The sequence below is a fragment of the Argiope bruennichi genome, chromosome X1 (assembly GCF_947563725.1).
Source record: "Argiope bruennichi chromosome X1, qqArgBrue1.1, whole genome shotgun sequence".
NCBI classification, from domain to species: Eukaryota; Metazoa; Arthropoda; class Arachnida; order Araneae; family Araneidae; genus Argiope; species Argiope bruennichi.
Genome location: NC_079162.1, coordinates 127,891,744 through 127,915,701, shown reverse-complemented (window position 1 = coordinate 127,915,701; position 23,958 = coordinate 127,891,744).

Sequence of the window (23,958 nt, the reverse complement as noted above, 5' to 3'; positions counted from 1 at the left end):
ATCATATTTTTTATTTTTTCAATATTTTTAAAAATACTTTTAAGTAAAACCACGAAAATGTGCACATAAATGTGTGTATTAAGTACGTATACTTGTATATTCACTGGAAAGTGTGGTAATGCTAGACTGAATAAATTCAGTAATGATAATATATATCATTACATGGTTACCCGCTACCTAATCAATGATATTCGGTGAATCTAAAAGCTAGATCACCTCGAATAGTAAGGCAGCTACTGGGATCAGCTAGAAAAGGATTGATGCATCAATTCCTCACGAAGGAGTTACATCCCGTCATCGGCGAAGACCGGTCACCATTCCTGTACTCTTAGAGGAAGCAAAAATTGGAATATTGTGATGGGTTGCTTCTTACTCTCATATTCGAGGTGTCCAGAAACATGATAATGTACAAAGTATTTTAATTGAATGTTAAAAGAAATTCGTGGACAAATATGTTATTCAAAATGTATATCAAATGTGATTGACAACACGAAGCGCACGTGTAAAATTTATCCATATAAATATGGCGTATTTTGTGTATATGTTCATAGTATAGAAGGGGGGGAAAATAGCATTTTTAAATAGTTCCTTTTCCTTTTAACGAATTTAGTACAGAGGCCTAGGCCAGTATGTCCTAGTTGGTAGGGCGTTGGATTTTTATCCCATGGGTTGTGAGTTCGAACCCCGAAGACCGAAGTCCTTCCATGTACATGGTGGCTGGTGCATCGACAAATCTGTAGTAGTCACGAAGTCCTCCAAGTCGAGATAATACAATTGGAGGAGCTGCATCAGAGGTGATCGTTGTCTGATTTAGGTCAAAATTACGATCTGTGAATAAAACCTATGAATGAAGTTCCTCCACGTGAAAAGGGTTGCGACGCATGAGTAATTAAGACTTACTCTTGGCGCTACTGAAACAACAGATGCTAAAACGAGGCTTAAAATCGCTGACTTCGCTTTGGTCATTGCTGACTTCACTTTGGTCATTTATTGGCTTATCTCTGACAAGTACCATTCGCAACAACAACCGTATACACATCTGCAATTTTAGTATAAGGATCATGTGCCAAATTTTATGAATCGATTTTTTTAGGGACAGGTAGATGTATAGTCAATCTTTGGTAAGTTTTGTATCAAAATGGTATAGATGTTAATAGATTTGGGTTGTGGGGGATTTCACGACAAATATAATTTCTCTGACTTGTTCCCTTTATACAGAGTATCCACTATTATCATAGTACAATAAATAGTTAATTTCCAGACCATTAGAGATAGATATATAAATAGTTCCAGTTGGAAAAATGTTTTTAAATGGTAATAAGAATTATATTTTATGTTGTTTAATTCAATAAATATAATTTTTAAACAATTACGGAATATGACTTTTTATACCGTTCCTCGGCCTTATCAATCATATTTAGCAAAACATATTTGACACTGTAACATATTTTTAAAAAAATCATTTGTTTGACTAAACATGAGTGAGTTATGAGACCTTGAAAATCATTATTTAGATGAATTTTACTGTTAAATTAGCTGTCTCGAGAGAGTTCGTTAGCGGTCATTTCCGAAGTGCAAATTATGCATTGATGTTTTATTAAGCTTAAATTTTTTCGAATATTTCTCTAGAGGAAGTATTACTATTACTTTCACTTCAATAAAAAAAAAATTTTTAATCATTCTTTTCTTCATTTTTTTATTTTCTTAAGCCTATTTTTGGTTAGTTTATTTAAAGAATGCGTTCTACTTCGCATTTCACAGGACTATGAATATTTTTTACTTAAAATTTAGCATAAAATTTGCCCTTTGTGTTTGAGATTGTAAAACATTTAATATAAATAAGGAAGTTAGGGGAACTCAACTATTAAAAAAGAAACAGAAAAAAGGTAACGAAAATATTTGTGTTTCTAAGTGTGAAAGTTTATTATGTCTAATAGTTCACAAACCAGCTGTCAACGGGCAAACGAAAGTTTAAAACCTTCTTCTATTATACAAAATTTCAGCTGCTTGTAACAATATGTTAGTCTGAATTTTCCTATTTTCAATTTATTTTTCATTTGAATGATTGTTTTTAATTTAAAATACGCCTTCGTGATAAAGCTTTTCTTGCTATAACTTATATTCTGTCTATGTGCCTTTTCACCTAATCAAGTATTAATTAAAGATCTTGAATCGTCTTGAATGCCTTATTTTACCGTCAATTACTGACTGTTAATCACAGAATGTTAAAAAATAACAGGTTCTGTGAAATGGTGTGTCTTTATGTACAGTGCAATCGGAGTAAGAGAGGGGCTGTAAATTATTATGCATTACATTTTTCTGGTTAAAAGACATCCATCTGCAAATATTACTGTCATATTTGTTAAAAACCTCAGAAAACTGGTAGTGTGAGAAATTCGGTTCGGATTAAAAGTTTTACCGAATTAACTCTACGTGTATCCTTTGAAATTGTTTTGGGTTATGTCCTCTCTATACTGAAAGTAATTTAAGAGTAATAATTAAAGCTTGTATACGTTCGAAATCGCAGGTATGGAAAATTTTAAACAGATACGAGATTACCACTCCTAATTAGTTTTATATTTCCTATTTGTCTTCATTTTACTACAGGATGGTTATAATTAAAGTTCCAATTTGAAATAGTCATCAAAGGAAAACTACTAGACCAAAAGTTATCAAACTTTGTAATAGTTTAAAGGGGGTCATGGAAATTGCTTTTCCGCCAAAAAAAAAACCTCATCACCAGGGGGAAATGGTGCTTTATGCAATATTGTTAAACAAAATAGGACATGATGACATCGGTTTAAAATGAGTTTAATCGTTTCTGAAACATGTTACAAAACATGTTCAATGTGACGTCCACCATTTTCTGAAATCAAGTTAAACCGCATTACTGCATTCTCAATTCTCAATAGTAGCTCTTAGCCTATCAGGAGGAATGTTACGCACATGTAGGTATATCGCATCTTTCAGTTCCGCCAAATTGTTTAGATTATCACCATAAACAGTGCTTTTGCGATAACACACATTGAACATGCTTTGTAACATGTTTCAGTAACGATTAAACACATTTTAAACCGATGTCTTCATGTCCTAATTTGCTAAACAATATTGATACAGCGCCATTTCACCCCTGATAATAAATTTGTGAACTTTTTTTTTTTTTTTTTTTTGCAGAAAAGAAATTTTTATGGCCACTTTTAAATTATTACTAAGTTTTTTAACATTTGGTCCAGTAGATTTCCTTTTATGACCATTTCAAAGTGGAACTTTAATTATAACCACCCTGTATTTTGCTTTGCATCTCATTTCATCTTTGGCAACCCAGTTTGAGTTAAGTTGAATTAAGTTATGTTTAAATTAGAAAAGGAATTGGATATTAGATATTTATCATTATTATGTAAGAATAATTTGATCAATTTCTACCAACTTCGCGTGTAAATGGATCAAACTCTCTGCCTTCTGTTATAAAATTAACTGTTTCTAATACAGAAGTCTTAAGTATAGGTCATATCCATATTACACAATTTTGGGGCAAGAGCTTTTCCCCTGATATTAAGAACGGTGTTTTAAACAAATATCACAAAGGTTCACTTTTCGTGAGTGAAATTTTGGGGATCGATGAATATCAATTCACAAGGTGTTGTTCATCAATTTTGTTTCTTTATCCATTTAGTATTTTTTGGCGCAAGAGCCAACCTTGCCTAAACTGCGTCAAAATTGCAATTTACAAGACACAAAATTTTTATACACATACATCACCTATATTAAAAATTCCTTTTCACAGTCACGATTGGGCCCTAAAAAGTCCTTAATACATACATGCAAGCAAGTACCAAATGTGTTAGTCTTTGAATGTTCGGTTCGTAAAGTGGAAGTGTGCTTTAATAATGCCATTCTTCTTCGATTATGCTTTAATATGCACAAAATATACAACTATTTAGAACTTTATCTGATTACTTGGATGAGTTTGTTTCGCTCTGGAATATGTCAAGAATGTGGTTTCAGCATGATATGGCACTAGCTCATAAAATATTTGAGCTATGTACCTTCCTTATGAATACATTCGTAAGTAACATCATTGGATACGGAGGTCCTTGTGAGGGATCCCCAGATCTAAGTTCATTAGATGACTTCTTTAGAGGACACTTAAAAAATGAAATATATGAAAGAGAATGCGTAAGTAGAGCTAACTTGATAGAGCGTTTTATTACGGCGTGTAACTCCTCTGCGCCAACTATGTTACATAATGCACATGAAAAAAAAATTCAAATGTAAATTTTTGTATTTTATCAGAGAGAAATCATTTCGAGCAAATTTTACTGAAAAGTGGTTTTCATTTTAAATGTTTTAAATTGTTAATGATAATAGTATTTTAAATTTTATTTTATTTGTAATAAAAGTAATTTAGCTTTTTTGCCATCATGCTTTTATCGGACAATATTATTATGTTCCTGTTATTATTTATTTGCAAGCTGAATTTCTACTATTTTCCATTTAATATATAAACATATAAAGCTTAAACTAATACAAATATTTTGCTTTTTAAATTGTTCCTGAAAATAAATTTGTATAAGATTTAAAAGCATGAGATTTGCAACAATTTTTTTATAAAAAAGGACATTTCTCTCCTCTTTTTAATAAGGTATTACAAATTATTTAAAAAATTTTGTCATGGCTTGGGGAAGGGCAAAATGACCATTTATGTAAATAGTCAAATAACTCAAATATATTAATTTAACTCACAATGTTAAACAGTATAAAAATATATTAAAAAGTGAAAGCTGATTTCCCATTCGAACACTCCGCTTTCAGTGTTGTTGAACACTAACAACAATTTTTTTTGCCTTTTTATTTCATAGTTTAATGAAATTGAATAACATTGGTATATTTTACTTCAACAAAAGCATTTTCTTTTTTCAAAGATATATTAATGAGTTGTTGTTGGCACAAGGATCGGATCTGTCCATGCTGCTCCAAAATATATTAATGAGACAAAATATACAAATTATAATCTTATTACAATAAAATAAAGAAGATTACATGCAAAAATATGTTCATCTTTCGAAATATGGCCATATGCAATATTTGCCTAAATATGCAAAAACTATGTATGCATCTAAAATCCAATATTCTGCATCCATTAAAGACAATTCGGGTAATTATCTTATTTTCGGCTGTTTACAGCTTGCAAATAATATACGTTTTCGTAAACGGTAACGAAACGAACGTAGACAGACGCTGTAACGAAATACAATAATTATGAATTATTAGTAATAAAGACCTAAAGAACAAAGTAAAATATAAAATGATTTTTCAATAATGGTGAAATGAACAAGTGATTTGCTTTGACTATTCGAGACTTCCTTTGATTTTGGTGAAAAAAACCGACAACTCTCAGAACATGTTTAACACGAATAGTTAACGCTTAACAGTTGGAAGCTCGCTGTTTGATATTCCACCACAAGATGTTATGAACTATAAAGCATCCAATGTTGAAAGGTGTTACACGCTTTGCGTGACTGGCGCCCGCTTTTACTAGACAAACAAAATGAGAAGTCTGTCTTACTTAAAGCCATTTTCCATACGGTTGGACATCACAAAAGCCATACTGATTTGTTTTTAAGAAATATCTTTATGAAAATCATTCGCATATTTTTAAATCAGATCTCCAATCCAGTGAAGGAAGGAAAAGGCCAATAAATCATTTGAGGTTTTAACTGAGTTTCTTTCTTGTCATTTCTATTAAGCATATTTGATTTGGCTTCAGTTTGGATAATTATGATTGGATCTTAAAGATCGAATTATTCTATGAATATTCTCACTAGCTGCTTGTTATAAATATGTGAGCAACATGTTTTGTTATAATTGGAATGTCCCATTATTCCGTGTTCCAAGAAATATCCAAAACTTACTCTCATCTTGATTTTTTCAGAAGGCAAGTCGTTCGCTTAGAAACAACAAACATTTTTAATACTGTACCTTCAGATTTAAAAAAATAGCTTTTCACATTATAAAAATATTTTAATCAGGGCTGTTTGTATTTATGTTTCACAATATATTGTTTAGTCAGAAAAAAAAACTTTAAAATCTATTACCAAGAACATAAAATGATGAAGACATCCCCGATTCATTTTCAGTTTTTTCGTCTCGATTAAAAACATCATCTTCTTGAAATAAATTACAAAACTGTCCGGCACTCTTAATATGCTTATTAGGTCGGGCCAAAATGATGGAACATTTTTTTCATGTCGCTATACTTCGGAAAAGCAGCAAATCTGTGAGAAATACAACGAGAAAAATTAATAAAATTGATTCATATCTTGTGCTCTTTCATGAGTTAAAAATCGCGAAAAAATGTCAAAAATCGACTGTTTTTTACTAATTTTTAAATTTAAAAAATTCTTCATTTGTCTATTATAGTATTTATTGTTAAGTTCTCAAATTCTAAAGAGTACTGTAATTTATTTTACAAATTCCACCTATAAACTTTCGGTAGGACATTCCCTGCAAAGGAAACAAAAAATGGCAGAAATTATTTCAATATGCGATTTTTAGACCCTAATTATCACCACAAATTTCACGCATCATCTGGTCGATACATTATAAAAGTTCGATATATACAATATTAGAGTGATCGGAGAAAAAATTCCTCTTCATTTCGTTGCAACGAAAAAAAGTTGCGAATTGGTGAAAAATATAACGATGAAGAAAAGAATATAATTAAACGAAGTGCTCCATTCCCTCAAGGCTTAAAAGTTGCAAAGAGTGGCGAAAATTAATTCTATTTCATAAATTCTTAAAATTTTTTAACTTCTCTTTTTATTACAGTAACAGCTTTTAAATACTAAACTTTTAAAGAGAAATAAAATTTATTCTGTGAAATTCGATTTGTAACTTCTAGCCATGCATTTCCTCCAATGTAAACAAAATTTAAGTAAAATTACTTCCATATGTAGTTTTAAGTTCCTAATTAGCACTGTGACCTTCATGCATCCTCTTGACGAAAAATTACTACAATTCGATGTCCATGCACAGTAAAAAGTTATTTAGGTCTGGAAAATATCTATTTCATTTATTTTCTTTGATTACAGTAGCAAATTGCAAAACTAATCGCCAAAGTTAGAATATCATTTATTAGTAAAGAAGGACTGGCAAGCATACAAAAATTTAAAAAATTACGAGACTTTTATGATAATACTTCAGCAATTAAAACATCTGTCGTGTTTTAAATTTTTTGCATAACATATTACTGTTTTTGCTCACCAAATGGTACTTGGGAAATTTAATTGAAAGAAATTTCCGCGCATTATTGGTAACATTATCGTTTCTGGATTCAAGTCAACACATTTTTTGCGATGCTTCTGATCAGTGCCCCCTTTGAATTTTGACGTCCAAGACACAAAAATAAAGTAGACCCGCACTTTTTTTTTTTCGTAGTTTAAAGGATGTGACTTCTTAAGAAAGAAGAAAAATCCAAATACTATGTTTGAAACTTCCCTCCATATTAACTTAATATATATTAACTTAAATCATCAAAATCTTTTATGAAAAGATTTTTTTTTTCATTATCCGCAGTTGAAATAATTCAAATCATTATGCCCAGAAACTTCTGTTTTTCTCTTTGCGATGGACTTATTCGCCTTTAAAATTTACCTAATGCTTAATGATGTGTTTTCTGTAGCCCAATATCATGATCAACATAATATTTTTAGCGTGAGTAAACGAAAAAAAAAAAAGTATTTTATTCGTTCACAGGTTCAATAGTTGTGAGATAGCTCTCAGAAAGGTAAAAATTTGTTTCAATGGCTTTAAATATTTACTTTAGATTCAATGAAGTATTTTTTTTTTTTTGATTTTAACATTTAATAACAGAGACATGGACGATTTTAAAGTATTTTTTCACAGTTTAGTATCTTTTGAGCATTGTGTTCACTACTGCTAACTACCTAAAGTCTTAGAATTTTCCAAGGTCACCAATAGCCAATTTTTCAATAAACTGACTGATTTTATGGCAGTTGAAACGTTTAAAATTCAACTTCTTTTCATTCTTATTGAGTTTTTTCGGTCAGTATAGGAGGTCAGGTCTGTGATGTTCGAATTTTCTCTCGAATGGTCAAAAAATCTAAATTCCTTGTATCATCTGATGAGAGCCAATAGTCTCCCCAAAACTTTTCCCTGTGCTCTCTATTAAAGTTGTTATCCCCTACCCCCCGGTAAAAAAATTGTGGACCTTGGAAAAGGCAAAGAATGCCTTACATGACACTGACGTATAATAGTTAAACCTATAGTGTATCGTGTAGCTACTTAGCTACACGTTTTTATTTCCATTTATAAGTTTCACATGACTGTTCCAAAGGGCTACAATGGGCTTTGAAAATCCTTTTTTAAATGCTTTTTGATAAATATTTGTAAAAAAAACTTATATGTGGTAATAGTGATCAAGAATTATATTTAACCCTTTAAAGGGCCATTTTTTTCAAGTCATATTATGTTAAAGTATTTTTAGAGTTGAAATTAGAATAAGAAAAGGGATTCATTTAGCATATTAGATAAATTTAATTTGATTAATTAATTAATTTGGTTAATTAATAATGAAGTAACAAATCAAGACACATCATTTTGTCTGAGATAAAGAACTGAAGCATCTAAGTTTCTGACTTACTAAAAAATTTGTCAGAACTTATGCCAACCTACACAATTTCATACAAAGATTGATAAATTTGGTGGGAAGCATACTTCCCACGTCCCTATAAAGGATTAAACTGGAAATTTGGGAAAATACCAAGGTGGCTGTTGCATGAATAATTATTTCATTAAAAATACTATCAAAATATTTTTTCATTGAAAATATATATTATTGAAAGGGGACTTTTATTTTTATTTCAGAATAATGTAATTAGTGTCACTGAGCTATTGTTTAGTTCATAATGTAGCCATTTGCAACATTTTAATGTTTTTTTAATTTCACGAAAAAATATTTTTAACATTTTTTAGTTATTTTCCTGCATGATATGCAGTTATTCAAACCAGATATTTTTTTGTAAAAGAATAAAAAGGCATGCATTCTAGGGTTAAAAAATATTAATCTTTGGCATGATTTTAGCATTTTTACTAAATTTATCAAGTGATCCTTGGCGAGGGTTTTGGTGATGAATCCCTACCATAAGGTTAATAGCATCTGAAAATCGAATTTCTTCTTTAGACGCGTTTTCCCCAACCGACTGAAACCCAAATTTCACCCAGAATTACAATTGTAGTTACAAAATCACCTACCAAATGTGATACATTTAAGTCATTGCGTTGTTGAGCTGTCGCGTTTACATGCTACTGAAGGTACAGATAGACAAACGTTCAAGATTTTTCTGGATTTAGTTGAAAATATGATAGGTGTCTGCAATATAGGTATTAAATTCGGTGCACCGATTTTTATCTATCTAGCTTTCTTCGTTTTGTATTTATCATGTTAACTTGTATTCGAAAAGTTGGACAGACAAATTTCCTTTGAATAGATTTTGATCGAAATTTGATAAAAATCGAGAAATTTGATGCAAAGATCAAATACCAAATTTTATCACCGAGCTCAGAGCATTTTTGAGTTATCTTAGTCACAGACAGACAAATATTTTCCAAAAATGTACTTTTTGAATTCAGGGAGATCTAAAATGTAGAGATTCGTCAAAATCCCGAATTCGAATTTTTTGAAAATTACAATACTTTCTCTATACTTCTTATACGAGAAAGTAAAACGCAGCAAAAGGACATGCAAAAAATTTAAAACACATAAAGATGTTTTAATAACTGAAGTCCTTTCTTAAAGTGTTCTTAGTTTTGTTCATTTTTCTAACCCTTGCCATTCGTTCTTTTCTGGCAAATCATATTTTAGTTTTGAAGACTAGTTTTTCAATGCGTTACTGTAATAAAATAAAATGAATGAAAACAGATACTTTAAACCTAAATAACTTTTTTTTAGGTATACACATCGAAATACAGTAATTTTTCTTCTAGATGATGCGCGAAGACTATGGTGATGATTAAGAACTTAAAACTGCATTGTACCCACTTTATTTCCTAGTCATTTTTGTTTATTTTGGCAGAAACCCAGGTAGCACATCCTGTTACACAATATTATACAATGTTGTGCCATGTTATATTATGTAACTTAATATTCAACAATATTATACAATACTGTGAATATTGTTTAATATCATACAATATTGTGCTAGAAAATGTACTACTACTAGGGAATGCAGTGCTACTAAAGAATGTACTACCAGATGTTATAGGCCAATTTTCATAAAATGAATTCTATTTGTCTTCAAAAATGGAGTCATTACCAGTTATTACTAAAAACAGATTAAAAAATGAATGAAAAACAGTCGGTTTTTGCTATTTTTCAGCAACTTTTAAGCCTCGCGATAGAGTGGAAGGCATCCATCACTTACATTCATTTTTTTCCTTAAATTTCTTTTCATTAAATTAATTTTCATTAAATTCGAATTTCCTTGCGGTATACTAAAATGAAAACAGCGACTGTTAAAAGAAAAAAAAAGAAAGTTTCCATTTCGATGCCGAAGAAAGATATGAGAATGGCTGGCTCATGAATTTTTTTTAAATCTTTTATTAACTACATGAAGCCTTTCATTGCACTTTTATATTTTAGATGATAAAATATCCACCACTGAAAGTGTATACCATTCTGCTCTATTTAGTAAATAAAATAATAATAATAATAAATAAGATAAGATGGGATAGTAATAAATAAGATGGGAGATCTACTTAGATAAACTGCAGTTAGTTAGATGTGCGAAAAATCGGGGATTCACAAAAATGGTAAGGAATATCGAAAATTTCCTTCTCGAGTTATCTACATGCAATATTCTAGAAAATAAAGCATTTTAATATCGTATAATTATGTACCATTACCTTAAAAATATATGGTTGAGGACTTCAGTTCAATGAAAATGTCTGGTAGGAAGACCTCTTTATGCAAATTTTAATGAATTCCTCAACTGAAGAAGTGCTTTTGGCGGGTTTTTTTTACTAAACTAATGATTTGGATGTCATATTATACATTGTTCTTTCTCTTTTGTTTTCTCCAAAGGAGGAAATATTTTATCAGTTTCAAATTTGCTTGTAGATCTAAGCGATCCATCCTTAATACTCTCCTCTCATTGTTTAGAAACAGAATTACAGATGCAAAATTAATTAGAGTCAGAACTAATGACCACATTTGAGCATAACAGCAGTACAAAAAAAATCTAACGACAAGAATTTTCAAATTATTTAAAGTTAAAAATTGTTCACTCTTATTTGAATGAAATTATTTCTTTTGTTACATATATAATTTTGTTTCTCTTTATTTTATTACGTAACGAACTTCTTTTTTGTCATAAAACATTTTAGTGCATAAATAAAACAGAAAAGTGACTGTAAAGATCAAATAATTAAGAAAAGCAATAGTCCTTATTTATCTCCTACCATTTCGGCTTTAAACGCGATGAAGGTAAAATGACTCCATTATGAATAAATATCAAAAAATCAAATGCTCCACGTATGTCAGATTCTGACTATACAGATATTCAATATATTCATTCAAAGAATCTTAATGAACTATAAAGTTGATTATGCTTCAATTATGTCGATAATATCCTGGTGTGCAATTCATCTAAAAAACACTGAGATTTAATATCAACTTTAATATTTGATGAAAAAACATTAAACTGAAGAAATGTGCTTTCGCTCAAACTAAAATTAAATTCTTAAATTATGAAAATGAATTAGATTAAGTGACTCGAAACAATGCTAAGATAGAAACTAATAAAATAATTGAAAAATCACACAAATGTGAAAGAACTGTAAGGTTCTTAGTTTCAATAAAATTTTACAATAACTCTATGCCAATACGCTTAACTTATCTATCCTTTAAATCAAATGTCAAAAAAAGATGTAAAATTTAGTGCAACTGATGAATGCCAAAATGCTTTTGAAAAATTTAAAGAGATACTGTTAACAAAGTCTGTTTTAAAATTATATGGACATGATGTAACCTGCCGTGTTTGTGCATCCCCCCCCCCCTCCAAAAAAATATTGGAATTATATTGTACCAACATGGCACCTCTAATGTCTTAATAGCCTAACTTTCTATAACATTAAAACATAATGAAAAATTATGCAATAATAGAATTAGAATGTTTTCTCATAGCTGATGCTTTAGATAAATGAGTACCTTCATGGCTAAAAATGTGTCATGCATACTGATGATGCGACTCTCGTTTGGCTCAGAAATGTTAATAAGTTATTCCAGTAGCTAAATTTGTTTGAATATGCAATTAAAAACTAAAACAATTCTATTAATATTGCAGTAAATGTTATCCAGCATCTGGTTTCTCAGCCTCTTCACCATTCAATTTACTTATATTGATGTTAATGAAACCAAAACTCAGCAGAATAATACTTTATGTGAATCTAGATCTATGTTTCAAATCAAATCAATCATAGTAATTATGTATGTATATATATATATATAGTAATCAGCGCACCGCATTCCAACAATCATGCTTTCTTCGAACTTTGACCAGTCAGTCATTTTTCGGAGAGTACGGTAGAAATGACTGATGTTAAGCGACTGATATCTAACTTTTCATAATCACAAGTCTTGAGAGCAAAGAGACATGCACAATCTGCTTTTTTAAAATGAGCCATGCCTTTTTCATTGGTGTTCATATTATTTTGTCACTCATCTGTACATAATTTTCTTTTATCTACAGTGACAACAGAAAAAACATATATGAGTAATATATCTTAAATATCTCCATCTAAAGTCTTACAAAGAACGAAAATATTATTAATTAGAGTATTATATCAATGTAAAATTAAACTAAAAAGATTTCTAAAAGGAAACGCACTCACGTAAGACTCAGTATATGTATGCGCACACAAAATGGCTATTATTCTTTACTACTTAATTATTTATTTATTGTAAATTAATATTGCCATCTAGTTTTTCGAATAAACTAATTAATATCGAAATTAGAAAAATGTGTTGATATAGCAGAAGCTAGAATTTCGTGAACAGATTTCAAAATTTATTTCCAGTAATAAAAAATAAAATAATATACGACAAGTAAAATGATTGAATTATATGAGCAGTATAGAGAATAACAACCACTTTCAAATTTTTAAAAATAGTAATGTAATGTCGCCAGTTTACCATTTAACCCACATCTAGCTCGAAAAGTCTCATACAAGAGCCAAAGAGGAAATTGGTAATCGATCCGGTGACTATCTGACTATCTTAAGTAGCTGAAGTAGCACCCTTTGGAACTGAAAAACTCCAGTAAAGGACAAGTTGACAATCAATATGCTGCTACCGAATATTTCTACTATGTTTTGCGTATAATTTTGGAAATTAATATTGTTAACTTTACCGTCTGTAATGTAACTAATAAGTAATCGGTACACGAATCGGATTGATCTAATGAACCTAAACAATACCATCACAACTAGTACTCAAATAGGGGCTTTAATTTAACAAAAATTACTCGCTGATTAAGTAGTTTCTTTTTCAGCATATAAAAGTTATTGCTCATGTAACATTTCGAAACCCGGATGAAAATTTGTAGTCCCAGGGCTAGCAATTGGGAAGGATGTGCAACACATGCAAAGTACCCAGACTCCTGATCTGGGCGTCCTGGGTTCTAATCCTGGTTCTTACATTTTTCGTCTGTGTTCTATCTGTGAGGTGTGTGAATGTGCCCCCCCCCTGTAAAAAGGGGTTGTGGAAGCTAAAAAAAATGGCGCAGCTTGTTCTAAATTACACCATGTGCCAGAAAACATTAACTATACCATACCCAGACTCCACAGCCTGAGGTGCCCCATGTCCATAAAGAACTGGATGCTAACTTTTTTCTTACATTTTTAAAAACAAAAATTATAAAACAAGTTTATTTATCTGTGATCAAGAAATTTTTCTGGTGACCCTATAACAAAAATCTCAGTTCGTAAGATAGTGTAATTACTAGTGGATATGACAAAAGCATAGTCATAAAGTCCCCAATGATCTTCACATATGGTCAGTCTTGCTGACCTTGCTAACTTGTTTCGGTGATAATTGACAATATTCTATGACACTTTTTCACTCACTTGGAAATGACCATGCTGAATTATTACCTCATCGTGGGTATAGAAAAATTTTTTAAAGACCATGTAGTAGAGAAAATGGATGTATGTCTAAAGGCAGGTTTTCCACTGTGGCCCTATTCGACAGCTTTAACAGCAATAAATTATTGAATTTTTCTAATTATCAAGTTACGCACCACATGTACTTCAAAAATTATACCTCTTATTGTACATAAATCATCCAGTAGGAAATAAGCATATTTAAATAAATACATTTTTCATCGAATTTTTCTTTTATGTTAGCTCATTTTCTTTTTTTCGAAAAAATATTTTAGGTCTCCCAAAGAGTTTTTGCACTTGGGCCCTTTATGGATATGGCTGTCTTGCATTGTCCGAAAGATAGCTGAAGTATGAGTTTTGTATACATTTCAAAGTCATCCTGGTTCAGAAATAAATGTGGTATGCAATTTATGCTGTTGCGCAAGCTTCTACAACTAAGAAATCTTTCCACGTTTTATATTAAATTGTAGATGACAAACTGTTAATATCAAAAAGAGGCATAAGAATTCAAGATTTTATTATCATTGTGTTGATTTGGTTAAAAATATGCTCATCATTATCAAATGCCTCATCTCAACTTCTCAAGTTTTTTAAATGTTAAACTTAACTGATTTATCTGAGTACACATAAAGTTAAATATTAATAAAAATTAGTGATAGAATCTTTTTTAACGCTGGATTGTAGTAAAGGGTAAAAAACGATTTTAGTAATTAGTTTTGATTTGAATGATCGGGAACAATATGAATAGAGAAGATCCCACTGAAAGGAAATAAAATCTTTAATATTATTATATATTTACATCTAAAATATGCTACAAATAATATTTTTTTATTTCTTAAGCATTACCAAAGTACATGAGATTTCCTACTACAACTTTCGTTAATTGATCTGCGAAAATCATATCCAAGATAGCGTTAATAAGATAACATCCCATCTCGACGGGTACATCTTCTAGTTTATATATATGTTCTTTTATTTTGATCTATAAATGTGGCTACATCTTATTTTTCTATAAATTCTACTGTATCTTATTTGGTTGAAAAAATAAAAAGGAACTACATGAATAGATGATTTTGAAAGTAACACTCTTAATGTAAAAGAGAAATTATACTTTCTGGTTTTGCATTTATAAATATTTTGAAAATGATTGTTTTCATAGTTAAATGTGTGTTTTTAAACTACTAAACAGTGAAAAGTGAAAAGAACTGCTTCTTTTAAAGTAATCGAGTATAATGAACGAGTCATTAAATGATGGTGAAAAATAAAATGAATTTCCCAGGGAAAGGTGAAAAATCGATATTAAGAATTTTAGTTCAAGATGTGGGAAATAAGGTTCCTAGTGTTTCTTGTGTTCTTGAAGTAAAAATTAAATTTTAAAATAAGAAAAAATCGATAAAATTTTTGTTTGTAATAACCCCGCCATAATCGAAGAGTAATTAGCTAAGGAATGAAAAAAAGAAAGAACCTCTCTCGTAAAAACCGAAGAGCAGGAAAAAATGTTTACAGGAAAGCAACTCATCTACGTGCTTTTGAAATGAAGAAACTTCGTCTGGAAATCGAAACTCAAAAACTCACATCGCTTACCACTGTTATTACTTCGTATTACTTTTAAAAATTAAACAAACTTAGAATTTAAAGAACTTTACACAAATTTCGATCCTAAAAAAGATGTCATTTCGTTATTCCTTCACTATTTCAAAGACAACTCAAGCTTTTTAAGATATAAAAAAAAAAACCTGTGTAACATTTTGATTAAAGTGCTATCCAATGACATTCACAACTCATCGCAAGAAATCTGAAGACAAAGCTCAAGATTTCGACCATATTAAAGATACACTTTTATGAAGGTTGAAACTGAGTGCTAAGAAATTACCTCTGCTTTTTATTTCTCATTGAAAAGTACCAAACAAAACATGGAGATATTTTCTCTTCGACCTCCAAAACTAATTTGAAGCTTGGCCTGGAGGTATAAACTTTCAGGACTTAGATAGACTAAAAAATATTGATTGTCCTAGATTGAATAAAAAGCTAATCCCTCCATACATAAAGGGCCATTAATTAGACTTGATAATATAACTGAATAACTTCTGATGATCAGGTGAAGAATTTGACAAATATGACAATCTGCGAACAAGAAAGAAAAAAAACCATTAATGGCACAACAATAAGAAAATCTCATTCGAAACAAACAGAACAGAGGCAGAAATTCTTAAATAAAACTTTTTTTATTCAAGAATTCTTACGGTACACTATTGTTACAGAAATTAGTAACGAATGACGGCTTTTATTAAATACGAATAAAAATAAATAAATACACAGTCGAAACGAACACAGGCAATACACAGCAGCACATTGCAACAAATAATAGCCCACAAGTAGTATTCAGTAGTAATAACAACCACAACACACAAAGCGTCCAGAAAGAATTCAGCAGGAGGAGGGAATCTTTGTAACCACACTCTACGGTCACTCCTAAAACCTGTAATTCTTCACAGTTTTCTCGCTTTAGATGTATCAAACTGCCGACTCATTACTACACGACTTGCTACTCCACAAACGACTCGATGGTGTTCCACAATAAACACCAGGACTCGGCACACAGCTCAATTCAACAATCCCTTGAGCTCCTCACAACGCTTGCTCTTCGCTGGACTGATCCAACTATTCGTCTTTGACTCTCCAAGATTCAATACACGACTCATTTCGTGACTGACTTCGGCTTGAAGCTGCCGGCCTTTCATAGTTCACAGAGGAGGGCAGAGAAAGTTCTAGAACAATCAGGCATATCTCGGTTCCTATTGGCTGTATCATCAAAATTTTAGAAGATTCCAGTATTATCTGTTTTGTCACCAAAATCGCCAAATAGTCTCCAAGTTTGTCACCAAACTTTGGGATCACTGACTCGGCACCCGATCAGCATCCAACAGAGCTGATCGTAAAACGCTCTTCCCAGTAATTGAACTAAACGTTGGGAAGCAATATTACAGATATGTAACAACATAAACAAAAGTATGACCAGTCGCCTCTGTCTGGTGTCCCGAAGTACAGTATACAGTACTCCAAAGAACCCATTCAAAACAGACAGGGCTCAATAAAAGATGATAGAGCCTATAGAAGAAACACTAATTAACTTGAATAAAAACAAACATTTCCTGTCGTGTTATGTTGTCTCACACCTGTTTCCACCAAAGCAAAGTATCTTCAACGTCTCCCAACAAGGGATAAGACTGTTAGATATATAGGATAGTATTTCATTAACGTTCTAATCGTCGTCTACAATAACTGGTGTTAGTTCGTCATCTAACCGAGGGTCAAAATTACGAGGTCTATCCCAAGATATCCTTAGTGTCACTTTCAAACGGAACATTAATCTGACTAAACCATCAGAATTTATCAAATTAATGGAATCGTTTGTGCTGATTTCGAAACCAAACTCTCAATTGGCAGAGAAATTTTATACAAAATTCTTTAGAAACAAGATGCTAAGTTTACCAAAGAATAGATCCATTTGATTTTTGCTGATGAATAATCTTCTGTTACTGAAATCATCATTGTCCAGGTGAATCTTCAGAAAAAGATCAGATCTATATCAATTAAATTCATAGTTCTGTCTGAAACCAAAGGTAACAGACCATTATTAGATCTTGATTTCTTTCAATATGCAGACCTGGTTCTTAATCTTATGAATCAAACTTGTTATGTTTCTGTTATTTCATAGAGAAAAAAATATTTCTTAAAGGATATTCCTTTACCACTGACATCACCCGCAGGGTATATCATAGAGCTACAGACTTCTTACTAGAAAATAAAGGAATTATGCTTACCAAGTAGCAGAGAAGCACTCTTGATGCTTTAACATATTCACTGTTCACTTGACCTTCATTACAGATTGACGATCATTTGCATACTGTCAAGAGCACTCAGTACAAGAACCCTATTGGTTTACAAATTGAATACCGCCTAATGAAAGCCACTGTTGCTGACAGAGACAAGATAGCATTCACCTGTCTTTTCGTTAATTTCCGATTTATCTGCCCTTTAGATTGAAGAATACGAAAGCAACTTTTTAAAAATTGATTAACAAATCAAAAAAGGATCAATCTCTAGGATATGATCAGATTGTCCTATTTAAATATTATATTTAACTATCTCAGACATTTGAAAAACATCTAGAGAATCTGAGAAAAGTGCTTAAAAGATTCAAACAGAATAAATTACAATGAAATCGAAGAAACTACAACTTTACTTGTTAAAAAATTAAATATTCAGGATACTTTAAAACTCAAAATGGCACAGAAATTCACCATGAGAAAATATCTGCAATCCAGAAATGTGAATCACAAACCTATTTTAAATAATTTCTACAAACCTGTTGTATATATATATATTAAAAAAAATTAAACACTTAAACACTCATAAAGCCTTCCCTTTCAAATGTTTTCATTTTATAAACATCACCACTTTTTTCTTAGAGGATCTTGGTATAAGTTAAAATCATATATTCTGCTTAAAATTAATTAACTTTCTAAAAAAAATCTGAGATATTCTGCGATGGTAGAACAACAGCACTCGAAACGGAAAAGCTGATAAAAAAAAAAAAAAAACTGGGAAGAAGATGGTATATCCTTAGGTGAAATACGACAAATTATTCAAAGAAGCTACTGCACAGTGAAGAAAATTCTTGACAAATATTTTAAATGCAGACAGATTAAAGATTTTCAGAGAACTGGAATACTAAGACAACTTACTGATACAGAAATGACAGCAGTAATAAGAGAGGTAAAAGTTAATTCAGCTGCAAGTGCTGTTAAAATATCTCAAAGCATCTCGCAAAGATCAGCGAAGACAATGTGGACTCTATGGACTATAAGGAGGACTTTTCATGAATATGGTTATATGGCAGGATTCCACGTAAGAAACCATTCATAATGAAGATGCACCAGAAAAAGCACCTGCTGTTTGCCAAAAAGTACCTTTATAAGGATTTAAATTTTTTGAATAATATTTTATTTAATGATGAGAAAAAATTGAATTGTTTGAATTGTAAGCAAGGTCTTAGTTTACATCTGCAACAAAAAAAATCGGTATTCATTATTTTATACATATTAACGTAGGATTTAAACGAAAAGTATTGTAGATAGAACAAACGCAATGATAATTTTTTTAGAGTAAACTATCTGTTTAATTATTAATATCTTTGTTCTTTTTGTTCACAGCGATTATATTAAAAGCTGGCTCGAGGTAAACGTCGAAAATTCTGGTCTGTCTTAATTAGTTCTGTAAATATAAATAAACTCTCCCGCCTTAAAAATTTCGCAAAAGAATTTGCGAGCGTTTCCAAATCTCACTTATAAATGTTTAACTTAGGCACCCATATTTGATTGGATATTGTCTAAAAATCAAAATCATAGTAAACATTTATTACATGCATTTAATTATTTTAAGCTTTACGAATCTGCATTTATTGATAAAATCAAAAAAGTGAAAGCTTGCAAATGTTTCACAACTGCAAATTATACTCTAAATTCAGTTTTAAAGCTTAATTTATTTATTTTTGTAAAGGGTGAGAATTTGATTTCCCAAACTATGCAGTTTTGCTAACATTCGATTTGTATTTGAATAAATTTTGGAATTATAAAGAATAAGTTTACCATACAAAGTTTTTGTTAAAAGTTTTGTCACATACTTCGTACCCTTCGTTTTTGGTGTAAACGAGGCATTTGGGAGATTTTCTCAATTAAAAGAATGTTAAAAGGTCAAATTTAATCCACATGTATTCTAAATGAGATGAAAACAACTTGTTGATGCCTAATTATTTTACCAATTTTTAAATGACACTAGTAATGAACCTCCTTTAAGACCTATTCATAGCCGCTCGCATTTCTTTATATATTTACGAATTCCCGCCAATTTAAAATGGTATAAGAATGGTGGAAATGGGAATGGTGCAGGATAGAAAAAAGCACGTGGGGGAGGACGTCTTATTTACGAGCGAGGAAAGCTCTTTGCTGCACCTGCCAGATTCCAGTGGCGTTGTGAATAAGAAGGCAAGAAGGTATAGATGTCCCGGACGCCAGTCTCAGGAGGCATCATGAAGGCAAAAGATTAGTGTGTTTGTGTTAAAAAGTCAAATAAAAGAAATGAAGGAATACTGTATATGCGTCAGGTGCTATTTGCAATTGCTAAGCCAATTATAAGAATTAACGATGTAAAAATCTCATTATGTCTAATAAGCACTAGTTAATATCACAACGTCACTATATGCACTATGTGATCAAAAATATCCAGATACTATCCGATGTGTACTTTTTTTCCGAATTTCTACAAAAAGATTGAATGAACTATCTTTGGTTTATAAAATGCAGAGTATTCAACTAAATTATAAAAAAATTACTACTATTATTAAAACATTTTAGCAAATTTTGGAGTGAATTCTATATATATTCCAGAAAAAATGCACATTCTCAGTAAATAAATTATAACTACGCATGTGCGGATTAAAATGTATTTTTCTTTTCATGCTTTTAAAATCAGTTATATTGGACAACATATTTAAAAATTCCAGATGAATATCATTAAGATTCAGAAAGATCAGCATTGCATTGAACTGAATTTCAGTTGCTTTTCTTTCAGAGAGCTAAAAGGGGTGGGGTTTTCAACAAATTGATATTATTTAAATCTGAATATTCAAATAGTTATACTGAATACTATAATCGGTTAGAAATATACTAAACTATCTTTCATACTTATAAATTAAATACATAATATAAATTTTAATAAATTAAGGACCATAAATGATAACAAATTTTATCATTGATGCGATCCTTCTGAATATTGTCTCACTCTTCTTTGTAAATGGGTTCAAATTCAGTGCTCTACTACACAACAAATGTCAGGCAAATTTGATGGCGCTCGACATGTTTTGTAATTGGTGTCTTTCTTTAAACTTTGTTGTTAACTACTTACAAGATTGAATGTATCTGTAATTATTCAGAGCTCCTGGAAGAATAAGAGGCTTTGTAACGATCTCGAGTTGAGATAAATGATTACCTTTGCCTATAATAAAAAAAATTATAGATTTTTTTTCTGCTTTTCTGCTCTGACTTGCTTAATGTTATAGCTTCCATTTTTCATATTTAGTGCCCAATCTTTTCGGCATGAAATATTTTAATAACGTTATTCGAACATCATGAAACCTGATTTACAATATAAATTATTCCTGTTCACAAAGCATGAACAGTGCAGAACTGTTTTGTTGATATGAATCTTGAAGATTTGAACTTCTCACTCAGAGTCCAAATCTTGTTCCCACAGAAAAGATATGGGACGAATTGGAACGTCGAATTCCAGTTAGGCCTTATCGGCCCGAATCAGTGAAGAATCTTATCAACTTTCTTTTACCAGAATAGCGTGCAATTCCTATAGAAATATTTCAAAAACTTGTGGCTAGTCTTCCTCATGAAGAAGCATCTTAATTTGCAGCAAAAGGTGGTCCCATCTTAAATTAGTAATTGACATTTCGAAAAAGTATAAAGGTCACTGGTGACTTAATTATGTTGTGAAGAAAGTTATATAGTCTTATAATGCTTGTGCAAATAATATTGACTAGCATGGTATTTTTTGTTATTTATAAAGCTTTGTTTATTGTGATTTATGTTACTTAATTTATGATTAGAAAACCCTTCGTCTTTTAGCCTCTGTTACGTAGCAAATGCAATTTAGTTCACTGCAATGCTTATATCTCTCTGAATCTTAATGGAATTCAATTTTAATTTTATATATGTTGCACTCTGTTTCTGGCTTAGAAATTATTAAAAGAAAAATATTCTAGATATCGAGCATGTGTAAATAAAATGTATTTACTAAAAATTCTTATATTCCCTCGACTATTAACAGAATTCACTTTAAATTTTAAAGTTTTAATGATACCTTGTCATATATTCTGTAGTTTTTATATGATTCGGTTGACAACTGCATTTAATAAGCCAAAAACTTACAAAAAAATTTTGTTAGTCCTTATATTTTCCTGAATATACAGGCTATTTTCACGGAAATTTCAAACAGAACTTTTTTTTTTAATTTCAAATTATTCTTCTTTACTTTTTTTAAAAAAGTTTTTCTATAAAATGAGAAAGCCAAAATCATTATTTACTTTTTTTTTATCGGCAGTCATCTTTAAAATGAGTTCAAGTATATTTTTTTAGATGAAGTTCAAAGATAGTTTCCAGCTTTTCTGGGTAAATTCGAATAAATGCGTAAATCAGAAAGTGTTTAAGTTCTTTTGACAATAAAATGTATTGTTCGTTCTCGGATTCAAAAACCCTCCTCATTTTTTCGCATGCAACAGGATACGATTCGTTTGTCAAAGTAGGTGTAAGTGAAGATGACTGGAAGAAATCTTTACATCTATATCTTCAATATCTATCTATATTTATAATAAAGATGAATGTGTGTGCATGTGTGTGTGCTGCCGCTCTTCAGACCAGACCGTTTAACCTATAGCTACCAAATTTGGAGCATGCATACCTTAGAGGTCAGGAATGTGCACTTCGGAGCAATTTTATTCGAATTTTTAATTAAAATTTTAATTAATTAAAAATGAGGCAAAATTGTGGAGTTTTCCAACGTTAACTTCCGAAAATAAACAAAATTAATTTTTACGTCATCTTAAAGCTAAAAAAATAATCTTTTTAATGATACCAATGTTTTAATCTATAAATTAGGTTTCTATTTTAATGAATTTTAAAAAATATTTTAATTATATTATCCAACAATCTATTTCGCAAAAATTAAAATGAAATTTGACCTGTACGAGCACGTTATGAGTACGTGGGAAAAATGACTTTTATCAGCGCATTGCCATTACGTTGATAAAAACTCAAAATGAAAGATTAGGTTAACACTTAGTACAAACTAAAAGCTGGAAAGTGTCATGTTCAGCACGTGTTTGTATGAAATGGAATAAATAGGAAATGTAATATTTTCTATAAAAAATAAATGCGAGAAAAAGTTTTCTATGATAGTTTTAGTTATATTATTAATTCAATAGTTTAGTTTTATTTAAAGCATACATCGTTTAATATATACAGGATATCTACGCTAATCAGGACCAACAACTAATTTCTAAAATTTTATTAATTGGCGTATATACCTAATAAGAAATTGATCTAAACGAAATAAAAATTCACATATTATGCAATTTGAATCAACAAATGTTCTGATGAATTACAAATTTTAAATTTTCATGCAGATCTTCTGTTCTATGATTCACGTTTAATAAAATTTTCTTGAGACTTTAATATTTTAAATTTAAAAAAAGTTCAATTCTTTTGCTTCTAAAACTGATTGAGTTATGAAAATTTGAATGCATCTATTCTATTTCTATAAATATGCGGGATTTTAGACCTCACAATCGATGGCCTTGAAGAAAATAGCCAATCAGCGCCTGGACTTTTCCCGACATTGATTGTCTAAAATAATGATAGTCAAAGTTTGATAACTCGGTCAAGCTTGAAACGTTAGATTGTCAAAATAATTTTACAGAATGTGATTTTTAGGATCGAAGGATTACATAAAATTTATACTTCACAGTAGTTTCAGAAGTGCATTTATTGATTGAAATGAAATGAAATATTATTTACCGCATTTAAATATTTTTGAAGGTAAAACTGAATTTTATGAATAATCAGAGATATTTTTACTGAATAATTCTCTGAAGTATCGCATAAATTTCTTTAAAAAAATATTCTGTGGTACACGTAAGATTACAATGCTGAAAGA